The sequence below is a fragment of the Silene latifolia genome, chromosome 9 (genome assembly GCF_048544455.1).
Source record: "Silene latifolia isolate original U9 population chromosome 9, ASM4854445v1, whole genome shotgun sequence".
NCBI classification, from domain to species: domain Eukaryota; kingdom Viridiplantae; phylum Streptophyta; class Magnoliopsida; order Caryophyllales; family Caryophyllaceae; genus Silene; species Silene latifolia.
In genome coordinates this window covers 16,355,145-16,374,909 of record NC_133534.1, presented here as the reverse complement: position 1 = coordinate 16,374,909, position 19,765 = coordinate 16,355,145, and the positions used below count along the sequence as shown (strand labels likewise).

General features: G+C 48.3%; 1 pseudogene; it reads left to right on the top strand.

The window, feature by feature from the left end:
* Positions 1-19,765, top strand: part of LOC141600632 (uncharacterized) — a 28,469-nt pseudogene extending 8,704 nt beyond the window's left edge.

The window sequence follows — 19,765 nt, the reverse complement described above, 5'->3', positions numbered from 1 at the left end:
TAGTTTCGCCCTCCGTGGAACCCGCCACGGGAGGGGATGTGCACATTAATGGACAGGGTTATCGCTCGGTATGATGAGCGGGGCTTAGGTGGGAACGGCTGCGGTCCCCCATCGGGTGGTCCGGTCCAAAGGACGGTCGGTATTGAGATGATGGGAATTGGTTGGTGGTGTGTGTGTGTGTGTGTGTGACAGTTCAAATTTGTCTGCTTTATCTTATTATTGTTATCTATATTGATTGTGTGATTAGTCGGACCCGGTGTTGTTTTGTAAACTGCGGTGATCCATTCGGGGATGGTGAGCAGATATTGAGCAGGTATTGAGATGAGTACTGGGATAGCTGGGATGCCACGACATGATGATAGGAGTCTTCCGCTGTAGCCTTTAGTTTATTTACGTTTCAGTTAGAATAGACAGTTTGGAATAATGTATCGTACTTTCAGTTTGGTTTCGAGGATTGTATCATTTCGCTAAACTATTTATAATAAACGTTGTTTCTTTATTGTTGTTTGATTATCATTGCCTCGGGTAACCGAGATGGTAATGTCTTCATACCTGAGTGGTCCTGGTAAGACACTTGGAGTATGGGGGTGTTACAAATGGTATCAGAGCCAGGTTCCTGAAACCTGTAACCAATGAACTTAATGAACATATGGAGTCAATTAAAATGAACCCGGGGTAAAAGTTGTAGGAGCTAGTGCAAAGGCTTGGGAGACGTCCTAAAGTCGCAGGGGTCGCCCTACAACTTTGAACCGGTCACATGGGGGAAGTGTTTGTCGAGTCGTATGTGTGTTTGGTTAACTTGTTTACGAATGTGATGGAATGTGTTAATTGTTGGATGTTGAAGTAGAAAGTTGAGCATGTGAAAGAAAATGGTGATATGAGGAAACTTGTTGATGAGATGATAACATGTTGGATGATTTACAATGTGGCATTTAATAATATGATGAAATGATTTCGCGGATAGTAGAAAAGATGCGTAGTATGCTTATTATGATATAATATGACTTATAAAGTTTAGCATGTTAGCATATGACGTAACATGCGGGTAGCTTCTACGAATTAGTGTTACTCGATCGAGTGAGACTGACTCGATCGGGTGGGTTTTTGGCGATTTTGAGTCCAGAATCGAGTTTTGGGGCACTCGATCGAGTAACTAGGGGTACTCGATCGAGTAGGGGGTCACTCGATCGAGTAGCCTAGATACTCGATCGAGTAGGTAAGAGATCGAAGGTCTGTTTGGGTTCGGGTTTGGGTACTCGATCGAGTTCGTGGGGCACTCGATCGAGTAGCCCGTTACTCGATCGAGTGTGTTTGGGAACTCGATCGAGTGGGTTTCGGGCAGCGTGTTTTCGTGTTTTGAGGTTTAGTACGTGTGTTTATGTTTACCCTTTCTTATATAGCTTCAAGATGCCGCCCAAGAGAACTGCTTTGTATGCGAGAGCTGAGCTTATGACCACGGATGACATCGTTAAGATGTTAGAGCACCAGGATGCTCTTACTGAGACCCTGAAGAGAGTGAATGAGGATAAGGATAAGGGTAAGGAAAAGGAGGTTGATCATTCTAAAATCAGCCTCTATATTGCGAGGTTTCACCCGAAAGAGTACAAGGGAGTTGGGGAGCCTAATCTGCTTGATAGTTGGCTGAGAGAGATGGAGAACATCTTGGACCTGGTTCACTGTCCTGATGAGATGAGGGTGGAACAGGCTGCGTTCTATCTGAGGGAGGCAGCAGGCAAGTGGTGGGATTCAGTGAAGGTGAGTGCTAAGGAAATATATACCAACCAAGGCTTACCTGTTATACCTTGGGAGGAGTTTCGTAGGGCTGTGAGGAAGGAGTTCGTACCGGAGCATGTGAGGAGTAAGTTGAGGGAAGAGTTTGATAAGTTTAAGATGACCGCTGAGATGTCGGTGAGCCGAGTACTACGACATACCAATGAGAAGTCCAGTATCTTTGAGGATATGGGTTTGAGTGAGGAGAACCTGGCATTGAGGTTTGAGAGAGGGTTGACTACCAAGATTATGGATAAGTTACCCGTGGGGATCCTTACCGATGTTAAGGAAGCCTATGAGAGGGCTGGGAGAGCAGAGAGGTTGGTGGAGATGGCTCAGGAGAGGTCTGGTGGTGAGAAGAGAAAGTCTGAGAGCGAGGGTGGTAGCCAATCTAACTACAAGAAAGGCAACCACAATCAGTCTAAAGGATTTTCTTCTGGGTCTGGGTTTAGTACTGGGGCTTCCTTTGGGCGTGGCCGTGGGAGTGTGAGTAATAGTTGGGGAGTGACCTGCTTTGGTTGTGGTGGTGTAGGCCACAAGAGACATGAGTGCACGAGTGCACCGGATCTTTCGAGACTCCGCACAGCTTCGCGAGCAACAGACCGGGCTGGATCATGGCCAAACCGGGAAATCGAGTTACCAGAGTGGAGGCAACCGCAACGGCGGTAATTCTTATCAGAAAACACCGACGAACAACAACAACAATCAAGGGTCGGGTGCTAAGCCGACCGCATCAGCCAGTACTGTCCAGGGAGGTGGGCAGAAGACCAGTGGCAAGTTATTCATGATGGAGAAGAAAGCAGTTGAGGAAGATGCGCACGTTATCACCGGTACATTCCTTGTTAATGGTATTCCTACCTTTGTTTTGTTCGATTCGGGGGCTTCTCAGTCGTTTGTGTCTTCGAGTCATGTTAAACAGTTGGGTTTGAGAGTATATGAACCTGTTAGTGAGCAAGTTTTCATACCTTCGGGTGAGTCTGTATCGTGTGGGAGGTTGTTTAGAGATGTATCTTTGATAGTTGGGCAAGTTGATTTCCCTGTAGACTTGCTAGAATTTCCTTTTAACGGTTTTGAGATGATAATTGGGATGGATTGGTTAGGAAAGTATAAAGCTAAGATAGACTGTCATCAAAAGAAAGTGTCCTTAAGAGGTCCAAAGGGTGTTAGTGTGTCTTACCGTGGGTTTCTAGTCAAACCCAAAGTTAAGTTGATTACAGCTGTTACCTTGAAGTCCTATCTGAGGAAGGGATGTCCTTTAATCCTGTGCCATGTGAGAGATGACCGGATAGAGAGCCCGGCAGTGGATGAGATACCAGTGGTGGGGGAGTTTGCAGATGTCTTTCCAGAGGAGATTCCGGGGTTGCCACCGAAGAGGGAGATAGACTTCACCGTTGAGTTGAAGCCAGGGACGGGGCCAATCTCTAAGGCACCGTACCGTATGGGTCCTAAGGAGATGGAGGAACTTAGGAAGCAGTTGGATGATTTGATAGAGAAGGGATACATTAGACCAAGTGTATCGCCTTGGGGAGCACCAGTTCTTTTCGTAAAGAAGAAAGATGGGAGTTTGAGGTTATGCATAGATTATAGGGAGCTGAACCGTGTGACGATAAAGAACAAGTACCCTTTGCCAAGGATAGATGACCTGTTTGATCAGTTGAGCGGTGCAACAGTCTTTTATAAGATTGATTTGAGGTCGGGGTACCATCAGGTGAGGATTAGAGAGGTGGACATACCAAAGACAGCTTTCACGTCAAGGTATGGCCATTACGAGTATGTGGTGATGCCGTTTGGGTTGTCTAATGCGCCGGCAGTGTTTATGGATTTAATGAATAGAATCTTCAGACAGTTCTTGGACCAGTTTGTAGTGGTGTTCATCGATGATATCTTAGTCTACTCTAAGACTAAGGAGGAGCATGAGGAGCATTTGAGGATCGTGTTGCAGACTTTGAGGGAGCATGAGTTGTATGCTAAGCTGTCCAAGTGTGAGTTCTGGTTAGAGAAAGTTGCTTTTCTGGGGCATGTGATCTCTAAAGATGGGGTAGTCAGGATCCGGCGAAGATTGAGGCGGTGACAAAGTGGGAAGCACCAAAGAATGTTGCTGAGGTTAGGAGTTTCTTGGGTTTAGCTGGATACTACAGACGGTTCGTGAAAGATTTCTCCAAGATAGCTAGACCGATGACAGCGTTGATGAGGAAAGAGAACAGGTTTCGTTGGTATGAGAGTTGTGAGACGGCGTTCCGAACATTAAAGGAGCGTTTGACCACGCTCCCCCTAGCATTGCTGAAGGGAGCGAGAATTTCGAGGTTTATACAGATGCCTCGAAGAATGGGCTGGGATGTGTGTTAATGCAGAATGGTAAAGTGATTGCCTATGCTTCTAGGCAGTTGAAGCCTTATGAGGAGAACTACCCTACTCATGATCTGGAGTTGGGTGCAGTGGTGTTTGATCTCAAGATTTGGAGACATTACCTTTATGGAGCAATCTTTAAGGTATTTTCTGATCACAAGAGTCTTAAGTACATCTTCACGCAGAAGGAGTTGAACATGAGACAGAGAAGGTGGATGGAGCTGATTGGCGATTACGACATGGAAATCATCTACCATGAAGGGAAGGCCAATGTTGTTGCTTTGATGCTTTGAGTAGGAAGAGTGTACATTCCTTGTGTACAGCTCTATCTTTGATGAGGTTGAGGGATGAGGTAGCGAGCTTTGGGATACATATGATGCGAAAAGGAGATGCCATGGGTGATATGACAAAGACAACTTGAGTTTTATGATGATATTCGAGGTAAACAGGCTTTGGATCCTAAGATAGTTGAGTGGAGAGCTGGAGTAGAGAAAGGGACAGTGTCCCGGTTTTCTATTCATACAGATGGTAGTTTGAGGTTTGATGGTAGGTGGTGTGTTCCTAATGATGAGGAGTTGAAAAAGACGATCATGACAGAGGCGCGTTGCACACCATATTCAGTTCATTCAGGTGGAGACAAGCTATACAAGGATTTGAAGAAAACGTTTTGGTGGCCTGGGATGAAGAAAGAGACAACCGAGTTTGTGTCCCGTTGTTTGATATGCCAGAGAGTTAAAGGGGAAGAGAGACGACCACAAGGTAAGATTCAGTCTTTAGAGGTGCCTGAGTGGAAGTGGGAATCCATTTCCATGGATTTCATTGTGGGTTTGCCAAAGAGTCAACAAGGTAACAACATGATTTGGGTGATAGTGGATCGTCTGACCAAGTCAGCTCACTTTGTTCCAATGAAAGATACATGGACTAAGGCACAATTGGCTATGGCCTATCGAAAGAAAGTGCTTAAGTTACATGGAGTCCCTAAGGACATAGTGTCTGACAGAGATGCGAGGTTTATATCGAGGTTTTGGAAAGAGTTGCAGGAATCGTTGGGAACAACTTTGAAGATGAGTACAGCTTTTCATCCTGCGACAGACGGGCAGACAGAGAGAACAATCAAAACTCTTGAGGATATGTTGCGAGCTTGTGTGATGGATTTTGGTGGTAGCTGGGAGCAGAGGTTGGACTTGATAGAGTTTTCTTACAACAACAGCTACCACACCAGTATTGGTATGGCACCGTTTGAGGCTTTGTACGGGAGGAGATGTAGGAGTCCAATCTGTTGGGACGACAAAGTCTTTGAGGCAAAGGGTTTTAGGACCGAGATGGTGCATGAGATGGTGGAACAGATTAAGATGATCAGGGAACGGATGAGAGCAGCCCAGGATCGACAAAAGAGTTATGCAGATCTACATCGTCGGGACATAGAGTTTCAAGTTTGGGACAAGGTTCTTCTGAAAGTGTCTCTGATGCGTGGAGTTATGAGATTTGGGAAGAAAGGCAAGCTAAGTCATAAGTTTATAGGGCCTTATGAGATCTTAGAGCGAGTTGGGGAAGTTGCTTATCGTCTGGCTTTACCGGCTGCGTTAGAGAGAGTGCATAATGTGTTTCATGTATCGCAGCTGCGGAAGTATGTGAGTGACCCGTCACATGTGTTGGAGGCAGAGAGTTTAGAGCTAGATGAGTCCTTATCATATCTTGAGGTACCTAAGCAGATTCTAGTGGTGAGACAGTTTTGCTTAAGATCCTTTGGTCTAACCACGAGACTGAGGAAGCTACATGGGAGGCAGAGGATATCATGAAAGAGCGTTACCCTTTCCTTTTTGATCAGGTATGTATGGTTACGGGGACGTAACCTTGTTTCTTTTAGGGGGGTAGGAGATGATCGCGAGCAGTTTTTAAGAGTTTTATACCCCGTTTATATGTTGTGTCGGTATGTTTATCGGGATGAGTTAGGGTAGTATCATGTTTTATGTTGAATTTTGTTTGATTGTTGAGTCGGGAATGTTGTGGGAGTACCTTGGTTTAGTAGTGGTTTGAACTTCGGGGACGAAGTACTTTTTAAGGAGGGAAGACTGTAATACTCCGTATTTATATGTCTTGGGGTACTCTATCGAGTAGCCCTTACTCTGTCGAGTAAGGGCAAGTCGCGAAATAAAATAGTTTCTGACCTGTTGGGTACTCGATCGAGTAGTGGGGTACTCGATCGAGTAGGGGGGTACTCGATCGAGTAGCCTTGGGTACTCGATCGAGTGTCCGGTTTTACGGGGGTTTTTCTCGGGTTTTGTTAATTATGCGATTTAGGTATTTAAGTATCGTCGTCATTGTTTTAAATCACTTTTACAAAACCTAAAACCTGTTTAAGAGAGAAAGCAACAAGTTCATCTTCCTAATCGCATTCTTAGCAATCCCCGGAGTTCAGACGGTCAGTTCTTGTCGTTGTGTATATCGTTGGATTCCTTGCGTCGAGGGTAAGATCTACGTACCCTTTTTATTGTTTTTCCCTTGATTTGGTTAAACCCTAATTTAGGGATTGGGGATTTTTATGTGTAGTATGTGATGTGTAGCCTTTATGTGTTATATGATAGGAGGAGGGTTCGTAGAAGAGGCTTTTTGATACAGCTGTTGATACCGTCTGACTGTTGTACTTTCCAGGTAGGATTTCCTACTCAGTATTAGTCCCATAATGGGATGATTGTTGATGTGTTGAGATTGATTGTTTAATATCGTAATTGTGTTGTGACGGTGGTTGATTGTGATTATTGATTAATATCGTAATTGTGTTGTGACGGTTGTGATTGTGATTGTTGTCTCTGGTTCTCGAGATGCGTTCTCGGCTGAGTGGAGTCACTTGCGGGAGTGGCTTCACGCCCTAGTTTCGCCCTCCGTGGAACCCGCCACGGGAGGGGATGTGCACATTAATGGACAGGGTTATCGCTCGGTATGATGAGCGGGGATTAGGTGGGAACGGCTGCAGTCCCCCATCGGGGGTAGGTCCAAAGGACGATCGATATTGAGATGATGGGAATTGGTTGGTGGTGTGTGTGTGTGTGTGACAGTTCAAATTGTCTGTTTATCTTATTATTGTTATCTATATTGATTGTGTGATTAGTACTGACCCCGGTGTTGTTTTGTAAACCTGCGGTGATCCATTCGGGGATGGTGAGCAGATATTGAGCAGGTATTGAGATGAGTACTGGGATAGCTGGGATGCCACGACATGATGATAGGAGTCTTCCGCTGTAGCCTTTAGTTTATTTACGTTTCAGTTAGAATAGACAGTTTGGAATAATGTATCGTACTTTCAGTTTGGTTTCGAGGATTGTATCATTTCGCTAAACTATTTATAATAAACGTTGTTTCTTTATTGTTGTTTGATTATCATTGCCTCGGGTAACCGAGATGGTAATGTCTTCATACCTGAGTGGTCCTGGTAAGGCACTTGTAGTATGGGGGTGTTACACGCTTGGTCACTGTTGCGTTGATTGACGTTTAACTGTTGCAACGATTGACATTCCGTGGTTGCATGTCTGACACGTGTCTGTTCGCTGATTGGCTGACGTTTCGTGGGCTGTGCCCTGATTGGTCCTTCTTCATGGGCTTTCCCCTATAAATAGGGCAGTTAGTCCCTGAAATTGGCCACCAATTTCATTTCCTCTAAAATTTTCTTCTCTCTAAACTTTCAAGGGCTTCTTTCTCTTCTGATCTTCAGAGTCGTTACTTCGGCTAGTGCTTTTCTTCAAGGTAAACAAACAAATTTTTCTCAATCTCTTATTTTGTTAAGTAATTGTTGTTACCATGTCTTCTGCTGATGCCGGACCTAGTAGCCCTGCACCGGGGGGTTCCCCGTCGCGTCTTGATGAAGAGGGGGTACTAGCCGCCATCCCGTTAAGGTCCGGGGGTCCTAGGTCTCCTTCTCCCGAAGTTGATCCACAAATTTTGGAGGAATGGGAGGATGAGGATGATGATGCTGATGATGACGGTGACGATTTCGAAAGGATTCGTCCTAATGTGGGGAGGCCGTATGTCTTGGATCACGGCGACGCCTTTAAGATCGGACCTGATCGTGCTTGGACCAACAAGTTCGCCAGCTGTTCCGGGGAAACTTTTTTCGAGGGCCACTTTTTCTTCGGTGAGGGGTACAAAATCGTTATCCCTGAGGAGGGTCAGGCGGTCTGTTGCCCTCCCAAGGGCCATATAGGCGTATACATTAGACACTTGGAGTATGGGCTCCGGTTTCCTTTGAACGAATACGTTATGGCCATGATCAAAGCCATGAACGTCGCCGTGGCCCAACTACATCCGTTGGCTATGAGGACTATAGTTGGGTTCGTGTGGCTCTGTCTCTTCAAGGGGGTGGCCCCTACGGTTAACTTATTCCGTCGGATTCATCACCTTAAACCGTCAGTCTCTGGCCGAGTGGGGTGGTACAGCGTGCAGACGGAGCCGGGTTACGTCTCCGTTGATAAGCTTTCTTCCTGTAAGGACTGGAAAGAGCGGTGGGTGTATGTCCAGGTACCGGCGGATTATCCGCTGCCCCGGTCCTTCCAACACCGTGTCAATTTACGGTGTGAGAACGATGGGGAGCGTGAGAAATGGGTCTCCCGGAAACGCCTTAAAATGGATGCCGCCAAGGTCTATCTTAGTGCGGATGAGAAACAGGCGATGGCGCTGTTTGAGGCTGAGAAGAAGGGGACGCCGAAGGGATGGATGCCCTCGACGCAGATCATTCTTCAGGATGAGCTGCTCTGCCATGTCGGCCTCATATCGGCCCTGGAACAGGGTGAGTGGGGTCGGTGTGAGGCCCATTTCTGTTTTTAGTGAACCTGTCTTTTTGAACTTTGATTTGTTTTTTCTACTTAACTCTCTCTTCGTTTCCTTTGCAGATCATTTTGGCCCGGATCTGTCTGAGGATATCCTTGGGAGAATAGGGCTTGATAAGGACAAGAACGTTGTCAATTTGCACCCTACGGCCCAGGCTCGTGATCGCAGACCGGCGCCCACTGACCTCATGGATCCGCAGCTGAAGGCACTGGATCTGGCGGGGGCTCAAGCACGGGTTCTCGGAGGCGTGCCGAAGAGAAAACCAAAGGCGGCGTCCAGGTCGGCGACGGCAACAATCCCAACTCCCTCTTCCACCCCAGCGGTCCAGGAGGAGCATGTGGAGGTTGTCGATATTACCGAGGAGATGGTGACCGTTGCGAAGGGCCCTCCTCCTCCAAAGAAGAGAAAAGAGCCACCGTCTGCTTCCACCGTTGCCGGGGAGAAGAATGACTCAGCCAGCCCTCCATTTAAGAGGGTCCAAACTGGTACGGATCTAACTTGCGGTTCATACTTAGCTGGTTCGTTGGACATTCCTGATGACAGACTCTCTGACGTGTCAATGAATGTTGACATGGATGCTCTGTGTAAATTTTTTGTAGATCCGCCGTCGGCAGTCGCCGTTCTCACTGAACGGCAATTAGAGAAGCAGCCTGAGAAGGCGGGTGATAGAAGTGCCACCGCTGACTCCTTGCTTCAGAAGATTCCCCCCACCGAGCTTGTGGCAGAGGGTACGAGAATCTACAAGAGGCTGGCGAAGTGGACTCAACTAGCCGGCTCCCACATTATGGAGCAAGAAAAGGCCATGGCCCAAACTGGGCCATTGATCGAACGGCTTAAGCTTGATCTTTCCGCTGCAAAGGGGGAAGCCGGGAAGGCTAAGCTGGACCTCCTTGCTGCCCGAAAGCGTGAGGAGGAAGCTGAGAAGCTGCTATTGGCCGAGAGGGCCAAAATTGAGGCTGCTGATGCCGCCACCGCCAAGTTGATGGAGGAGCGGGACAGGTATAAGGGCGCTTATGACGCCGTGGTTGCCAAGAGGGAAGAGTGGAAGGATCTGTACCATGCCCAGTCGGAGGCGCACAGGGGCACAAGGGCTATCATTGCTCAAAAGGAGAAGGATATTGAGATGCTTCAAACTGAGCTTATCCCTAACATGTGCGCCCAATTCCGGGACCAGGCCGAGGAAGCGACCAGGGAGGCAATCAAGAAGCTCGTTCCTGAAGGCTCCTTCCCGTGGGAAGAATTTGACCAGCTTCTGGATGAGATGGTCGATGCTGCGGAAACAGCGGCTACGGAGAAGGCGGAGGTGGCGAAGGCGGCTCAGATAGCTGAGGCCAAGGCGGCCTATGATGCAAAGGTGAAGGAGGCCAAAGAGAAGGCTGAGAGGCTAAAGGCAGCTGAAACTGAAGCTGCCGAGTCACCTTCTGGGCCACCCACCAAAAATGATGTTGCTGATGTCGCCGCTGGCGAGCAGCAACAGGCATAGGGAGACGGGCGGTCGTCACCAGACTCACCCGGCGTCTCGGATAGCTTTAGCTGTTCGGGGGCCAATTATTAAGCCTTCCTCCCTGCCATCTTTTGTCGCTTAAATGATATGTCTGTAACCTTTTGCTCTTCTTTTCCTTGTTTTTTGTAAACTTTGGTAGGTTGTGTTTTGGCTTATCCCTATGGGGACGGCCGTCATCTGTATTCTTCTCATTTGTAACCTGTTATCATTTTTAATAAGAGTTTGCCTTATTTGCCCCCGGCGTGGCCGGGGTTTTGATCAGAGTTCTTCACTTGTCTTCTTGCGTTATTAATTGAGTGCCTTCGTTTTTACCTTCGGCCTTGTCGAGGCAGTTAGAATGCATATCTCAACTGTGTTTAACGTCTTTTAAACATGTTGGCATGTTGGTCGCTTCCTCTTTCACTCTCGGTCAAGCCGAGGCGTCCGATTTGCGCTTCCCAACCGCCGCTGTGAACATGTTAGCGTATCTGTAGACATATTGATCGCTTCCTCTGCCAGGCCTTCGGTTGGCCGAGGCGGCTAGAATTGCGTCTCAACTACACTGAGTATACGTTTCTTCTAGCGTATCGGTCGTTGTGTCCCCGTCACTCCCGGCTTTGGCCGGGGCAATCGGGGTTACGGCTCGACAGCGTTCGTATCTGTAGACATATTGATCGCTTCCTCTGTCGGGCCTTTGGTTGGCCGAGGCGGCTAGATTTGCGTCTCAACTGTACTGAGTATACGTTTCTTCTAGCGTATCGGTCGTTGTGTCCCCGTCACTCCCGGCTTTGGCCGGGGCAATCGGGGTTACGGCTCGACAAATGTTCGTTATCAGTAGACATATTGATCGCTTCCTCTGTCGGGCCTTTGGTTGGCCGAGGCGGCTAGATTTGCGTCTCAACTGTACTGAGTATACGTTTCTTTTAGCGTATCGGTCGTTGTGTCCCCGTCACTCCCGGCTTTGGCCGGGGCAATCGGGGTTACGGCTCGACAGCGTTCGTATCTGTAGACATATTGATCGCTTCCTCTGTCGGGCCTTTGGTTGGCCGAGGCGGCTATATTTGCGTCTCAACTGTACTGAGTATACGTTTCTTTTTCTTGGGGTGACTGCCTGGTGGCAACCGTCGGCGTCTACCTCGAAACAACTATGGAGGGGACAAGCACTTTGATGGAAAACTCGGGTGATTCTTCATTTGATATGATCATGCGTTGGGGTGCCCACAATGGGTTTGGACACCTCCGCCGCTATACAAAGTACTTTCTTAGGTTGTCGTTGTTCCAATGGCTCATCAAAGGCACACCCTCCATGTCCATCGTCACCCCGGTATGTGCCCGCCCTCATCTCTTCAACCACTTTGTAGGGACCCTCCCAGTTGGCCGTCAATTTACCATGAATATTTCCTTTGTTGGTGGCGGTCGACTTTCTTAGGACTAGATCTCCTACTTTTAAGTCCCTTTTGTGGACTCTTCGGTTGTAGACTCTTCTCATCCGGTTTTGGTATACTGCCAAGTTGAGGCGTGCTGTATCTCGGCTTTCTTCGACCAGGTCTAGGGAGGCTTTCAGACCTTCCTCATTTTCAACTGGGTTAAAGGTAGCCGTTCTGAATGTTGGCACCGTTGCTTCAATTGGCAGGACCGCTTCGGACTCGTAGACTAAGTGGAATGGACTGTATCCCGTTGCTTCTTTCTCCGTGGTTCGCAGGGACCACAGGACGCCGGGTAGTTCATCGGCCCATCTTCCCTTTAGGTCTTCAACTGTCTTCTTCAAACCATTGAGGATTGTTTTATTGGCTGCCTCCGCCTGTCCGTTGCTCTGTGGGTGGCAGACGGAGGAGTATGCAAATTTGATACCAAGTTCTTCCAACCAGATCATTATTGTGTCACTCCAAAATTCTCGGTCGTGGTCAAATACCATGACTTGGGGTAACCCAAAACGAGTTATGACATTTTCCCAGATTACCTTTCTTACGGCTGTTGTCGTCTTCGCTGGTACTGCTACGGCTTCAACCCACTTGGTGAAGTAGTCAACGGCGACAATCAAGTACTTTCTTCCTCCGGATGCCGTTGGAAATGGCCCTAGTAGATCCATCCCCCACTGTGCAAAAGGAATGGGACTAAGTACCGGCTGCAGGTCTCTGGAAGGTGCATGTATCACCGGAGCATGCATTTGACAGTTGTTGCACTTCTTGGTTTTGGCTCTGGAATCCGCAAGCATGGTGGGCCAGAAGTAGCCGGCTCGGAGAGCTTTGTGGGCTAGTGTTCTTGCCCCCATGTGATGGCCGCAGATGCCTTCGTGAATTTCTGTCAGAATTAGCTCCGCGTCGGCTGGGCCGACATATTTCAAGAGTGGCCTTATTACGAACCTCCTGTATAATTCTCCTTCAAATACCAAGTACCTTGCTGCGATCCTCTTTATCTTCTGCGAGAGGCTGCGGTCCTCCGGTAATTCATTTGTCAATTTGTATTTCATTATCGGAGTCATCCACGTTGTCTCGGTCTCTATGTTGCCCACCATGCCGACGGCCTCAGTGATGCTCTTGGCATTCCTGATGTCCACCAAAGACGGTTCGGTGACATTCTTGATGGTCGAGCTGGCAAGCTTTGAGAGAGCGTCGGCTCGGTTGTTCTCGGACACTGGAATGCATTGTATCTGAAAAGATTTCAACTTAGAGGTGTCAGCTTTTACCCTTTCCAGGTATCTTACCATCCCGTCGTCCCGAGTCTCGTACTCTCCTCTGATTTGATTGGCCACTAAGAGTGAATCTGTTTTCAAAATGATGTGCTCCGCCCCGGCAGCCCTAGCTAGCTCGACTCCGGTTATCACCGCCTCGTATTCGGATTCGTTGTTCGAGGCCGAGAAGGTAAATTTCAAGGCATACTCAAACTCGTCCCCGTTTGGGCTGATGATAAGGATGCCGGCTCCTGAGCTGTTTGCCGTGGAGGACCCGTCGGTGTATACTTCCCATACCCCGGGGTGTGATTCTTCTTGGTAAGTGCACTCGGCAAGGAAGTCTGCAAGTGCCTGCCCCTTTATCGAGGGCCTCGGCTTGTATTGAATGCCGAAGCCGGATAGCTCTACTGCCCATTTGATGAACCTGCCGGATTGCTCAAATTTTTCCAATGCTTTCTCCAATGGCTGGTCGGTTAAGACCGTCACGGGATGTGCGTCGAAGTAGGGTTTTAGTTTTCTTGCGGCGATGACGACAGCAAAGGCTGCTTTTTCAATCAGCGGGTAATTTCTCTCGGCGGGCAACAACGTATGGCTGACAAAGTAGATTGGGTGTTGCTGTTTGTCTTCTTCCCGATGATCACGGACCGACCGTGGCCGAGGTAATCGCTATGTATAGGTATAGCGTCTCCCCAAAGATCGGCCGGACGGGGTTGGGAGAGTCCGAAGATGAGCTTTCGATTGCTTGAAAGCCGTGCTCTGTTCCTCCCCCCCACCAAGTCTTTATTCCCCTTCAACACTTTGAAGAATGGGGTGCTCTTGTCGGATGACCGAGAGATGAAACGGGCTAGAGCCGCCATCCTCCCTGGTCAAAGATCATAACCTCTTTTCGATTCCTTGGCTCCGGCAGTCTAGGATTGCTCGGACTTTGTCCGGATTGGCATCAATTCCCCCAGGCGGCGCCGACAAGTACGCCGAGGAACTTACCTGCCCGGACACCGAAGTTGCATTTCATTGGGTTGAGCTTCATCTTGTATTTCCTTAGTGAACAAAATGTCTCGTGTAAATCGGCCAAGTGCTCGCTGTCAGACTTGCTTTTTACAATAGCATCGTCGACGTAAGCCTCAATGTTTCGCCCTTTTTTATTTTGGAACACTTTGTCCACCAGTCTTGTGTACGTTGCACCGGCGTTCTTCAAACCAAACGGCATCATTTTGTACATGTATGTGCCGTTAGCAGTGATGAATGCGCATTTCTCGGGGTGGTGATACCCCGAGAAGGCGTCCAGCAGGCTCAGCATAGTGTAGCCTGCCGTGGCGTCAATTAAACTATCTATTCGAGGCAAGGGATAGCAATCCTTGGGGCACGCTTTATTAAGATTGGTAAAATCTACGCACATCCTCCATGCCCCCGATGACTTCCTCACCATCACAACATTAGCTAACCACTCAGGATAAGTACAAGGCATGATAAAGCCCGCCGCTAGTAATTTATCTACCTCGGCTTTGATGGCCTCATCCTTCTCGGCTGAGGAGTTCCTCATCCTTTGCTTGACAGGGCGAGCGGTGGTGAGTACGTTCAGCTTGTGAATAATTACCTCCCGGCTCACGCCTGGCATCTCGGCCGCTGAGTAGGCGAAGACGTCTTTGTTCTTCCTCAGCAGGTCTAGGAGAGCGGCCCTGAATTTTAGTTCCAGGTTGACACCGATAGTTACGGTGCGCCCTGGGTCAATTTCCACCTCTTCAGTCTCGGCTCCTTCGACCATGCCGACGGAGGTATCCATGCGTTCGCCCTCCTGTTGCAAGGATGGGCTCTTCCCCTTCTCTGATTTCTTCGCCACTTTGAAGGATTGCATGTTGCACCCTCTGGCAGATACTTGGACGTTAACTACCTCATCCTTCTCTTTCTTTGAGACGAGCTTATGCGCTTCCCCCCTGTCCGAGACATACATTAATGTCAGGGCCCGGATGGACATTACTGCGTCGGCCTCACTCAGAGTGACTCGGCCTATGAGGACGTTGTAGGCAGACGAACCGTCAATGACCACGAACTCAGACATAACGTTCTTGGCCGCACTTCCCTCGCCGAACATCACCGGCAGCTGATTGACCCTGGGGGTACCAGTAGGCCCCGGAAAAGCCGTACAACGGGTTGGTGCGGGGGCTCAAGTCTTCGACCTTCGGGCCACCGAGGCCGAGAAAGCATTCTCTGTACATAATGTTTGTGTAGGCGCCGTGTCAATCGGCACCTCTTCACCAAGTGGTTGGCTATGTCCAGGTGGACTACAAGTGGGTCGCTGTGAGGAGCGATGACTCCCTCGTAGTCCTTCTTCCCAATGGTTATATCGGGGATGTTGGAAGCGGGGGTTGCTGTGTTGGGCACAAAGTTGATGGCCTGATATAGTTCATTCAGGTGCCGTTTGTGCCCATGAGCGGACCCACCGTTCTCGTTGCCCCCGATGACAACATGGATTACTCCTATCCGTTCAAAGACGGATTTCTTATTTGACAGGCCGGCATCTGTTTTTTGGCCTCCGGCAACGTATTTGCCGAGGCTCCCCTTCCGGATCAGCTCTTTAATGGCATTTTTCAGATGCCGACAGTCGTTAGTTAAGTGGCCGGTGTGGCCGTGGTACTCACAGTACTGGCTCGTGTCACCGTCACTCCTCGGCCTAGGGGGCCTTTCCCACTTCTGACCCTCGTTTTTGCTCAGGGCGAAGACCTCGGCGGCCGATACGACCAGGGGGGTGTGATCATTGTACCGCTTTTGGTAGTACAGTCCCGAACTCCCCCCGGCGTCCGCCGAGTTCTGTTTCCTGGCAAGCTTGTCAGACCGTGACCTATTATTGTCACGGCGTCTTTCATCCGGGTTGTCCTCCCGGTGGCTCTTCTTCTCTGAGTGCCCAGCCTCGTTGTGGCCTACCCAGGTCTTGTGATAGTCCTCTACCTTGATGGCTTGGTCGGCCATATTCCTGGCGGCGTCTAAGCCCAGGCCTCCGTACTTGATGAGCTCGTTTTTTAAGTCTCCCCTTGGGAGGCCTTTCATCAGCGCGAAGGCCGCCAGCTTGGGATTAATCTCTCGAATCTGCTGAACCTTGGCATCGAACCTCTTCACATAGCTTCGTAGAGACTCGCCCCCCCTCCTGTCTAATAGTTAGGAGATCCGATGTCTCCACGGCCCTCCTCTTATTGCAAGAGTATTGTGCTAAAAAGGCGTCCCTTAGGTCGGCGTAACAGTATACCGAGCCGTCGGGCAGCCCCTTGTACCAACTTTGAGCCATCCCATGTAAGGTCGTTGGGAAGACTCGGCACCAAACTTCGTCGGGTTGTTCCCACACCGACATGTATGACTCAAAAACCTCGGCATGGTCGGTGGGGTCGCTATCCCCTTTGTATGTGAGCGCCGGCAACTTCAGCTTGGTTGGCACGGCGGTTTCAAGGATATAGGCACTGAGGGGCTGTCTGACCACGTGTCGAACGACGCGCGGCGATCGGCTCCTCGCATTCCTAGTCCGGCTCCTCTCCCCGTAGCGGGAAGGGCTTCTCCTCCGACTCTGGTGAGTCGGGCTTCTTCTCCAACTCTGGCGAGTCGGACTTCCTTCGCTCCTTTGGGGTAGGCCTCGTTGGTGTCGCGGCGACGCTGTCCTCCCTCGAGTGCGGGAAGGGCTCAGGTCTACCACTGGCACTCTGGGTTCCCCCGGCGTCTTGGCAGGGTCAGCTTCCCCTAGTGCTCCGTTCAAGTTTCTCGGAGTCACATTTTGGGCCCTGGTCTCCTGGACGGGTTCCGCCGCTCTTGTCGGTGTGACACTGTGAGTCGGCGTACTACCAATTAGGTCCAGGAGTAGCTTTAGTTTAGCTGCATCAACCACGTGTCCCATGATGGTGACTTGGTCGGCGGGCAGCGGCGTATCTGGTATTATTGGCATCCCGTATTCCGGTTGGATTACTCGGCCGGTGGAGGGCTGCGCAACCCCAGAATTGTGGACGGTATCATCTTGGCAGAATTCGGTTTCGTCAGTCACGAATACCTCTTGTTGTTTCGACATCTTCTTAGCTTTTTGGGTGGGTTTTTGTATGTTTCTTTTTTTTGTTTGGGAATGAATGTGACTAGCTTCTAGTATCTTTCCCCACAGACGGCGCCAATTGTTCCGGGTGTAATTCCAGAGCAGTTATTTGTCACCACCCGTGCTTGTAGAATGACGTCTTTGGTTGAATCTCCCTTTCGGTCTCCTGAAACAACGAACAAACTGAGGGCTCGACTTTGGACCGAGCGTACTCACTCCGACGCCCAAGTCAGTGAACTTAAAGAGATAAGTTATGTGTTACTTGGCTAAGCATATATTGTAGAGAGATAAGGAAGATATTACCAGATGAATAGTGATTCTTAGGTTAAATTGTGGATCCTTTCCTCAATGAGGGTTGAGGAGTATTTATAGACTTTCACCTTTTGTCACGTAGTGGCCAAGTGGCTAGCAGGCGGAAAGACCGTTCTACCCTCGGCCGATGGACCCATGGTAGGCCGGCCGAGGGGTCTTGGATATGAGTACGCGGATATGTGCCCCGACTGGCTGGTTGCCTGACCGGGACCCAGGTGATAGGCCGACGTAGCTGAGTCGGCTAGGCTGTCCAAGGTGTTGACTTGCTGTGGATATCTTTGACCTTGCTCAATATGTTGACTCGGTCAGCGAGTGCAGAATATGCCCCATCAAGTTTATCTAAACCCGAAACAGTGTGGGCTCAGACTTGGGATCTGCTTTCGGACGATATCCTCCATAGGCAACGAACATTATTACAAAATCGAGGTATATATCCTTTTTTTAACTAAATGATATAGTTTTCTGCAAAGTGTTTATATGTAATAATATGTGATATGATTGTCTCTGTGGTTTAATTTAATGCGTTTAAATAAATTACAAATTCACAGAACCGGAACTAACTCCTGAGGACCTGCAAAATTTTGCATTATGCGAGATTGAATCCTTATTACAGAGTAATGGTACCAGTCTGCGCAGATTTGAAAACATGCCATTCCCTGATTATGAAATGGCTGCATTACAAGGGAACAAGTTGATAATGGATGAGTTATCGTACGATAGAGAGGCCATGCGTGAAAAGCACATGAGACTTACCGCCTATATGACCGAAGAACAGAGATCTGTTTATGAAGAAATAATGGATAGCATTCTAAATTGCCGGTGAGGTATTTTCTTTGTGTATGGTTACGGCGGGACAGGTAAGACGTTCATTTGGAAGACCTTATGTGCAGCACTAAGAAGCCAAGGAGAAATTGTTCTACCCGTAGCTTCAAGTGGAATTGCATTGATTCCACTTCCTGGAGGAACGACTGCACATTCGAGATTTGGTATACCCATTAATATAACAGAGAATTCAACATGTTATAGGATTAAACCGGGTACCGATTTGGCGGAGCTCCTAATCAGGACAAAACTGATCATATGGAACGAAGCGCCTATGACTAATAGGCATTGTTTTGAGGCTCTTGATAGGAGTCTCCGTGATATTATGAGGAATTTAGAGCATGGAGACCCGGATAAACCCTTTGGTGGAAAAGTCGTCGTCTTCGGTGGTGATTTTCGTCAAGTACTACCTGTTGTCCAGAATGGCAGTAGGCAAGATGTCGTTGGCGCTTCAATTAGCTCTTCTCCTCTATGGAATGACTCCAAGGTATATATACGTATTTGATCCTCTACTGTTGTAACTATTTTATAATTTTTTATTTCTTGAATATTATGAACAATGTTTTTTTTTGGCTATTCCGTAGGTACTTAAACTTACAAAAAACATGCGTCTACAAGTTGGATCATCCAATTCAAATGTTGACGAGATAAGGGAATTTTCAGAGTGGCTACTAAAGGTGGGCGATGGATTAGTCGAAGATCCTAATAATGATGGGGAAGTCGATCTAGAAATGCCTAGCGACGTCCTTATCAATGAAGCAACTAACCCTGTTGCATCAATTGTTGATAGTATATACCCATCACTGAAAGAAAATTTAGGTAATCCAAATTACTTGCAGGAAAGAGCAATTCTTTCACCTACTCATGAAATTGTGGAGTTGGTTAATGAGTATGTATTGTCTCAAATTGAAGACGTTGAAAGAGAATACCATAGCTCAGACGCGATTAGCAAAGACGAGGTGAATATAGGTGTTCATGACCTTTATTCCAGTGAATTTTTGAACACTATTAGGTGCTCCGGTCTTCCAAATCACGTCTTAAGGTTGAAGGTAGGCGCTACAGTCATGCTCCTTCGAAACATCGACCAAAGGAACGGACTATGTAACGGTACTAGATTGGTAGTCACTCACCTAGGAGAACGTGTTATCGGAGCTACCGTCATATGTCTGGCGACAAGGTATTGATCCCTCGGATAACATTGTCCCCTTCCGATAATACTAAGTTCCCAGTAAGGTTTGAGAGGAGACAATTCCCTTTGTCAGTTTGTTTTGCAATGACAATTAATAAGAGTCAAGGGCAGTCTCTATCTCATGTTGGTTTGTATCTGCCAAGACCGGTGTTCAGCCACGGTCAGCTATATGTAGCTCTCTCCCGACTGACAAGTAAAAAGGGATTGAAAATCCTTATTACTGACAAAGACAGGGAGATTTCGCATTCTACAACCAACGTGGTTTATAAGGAGGTTTTTAATAATTTGTAA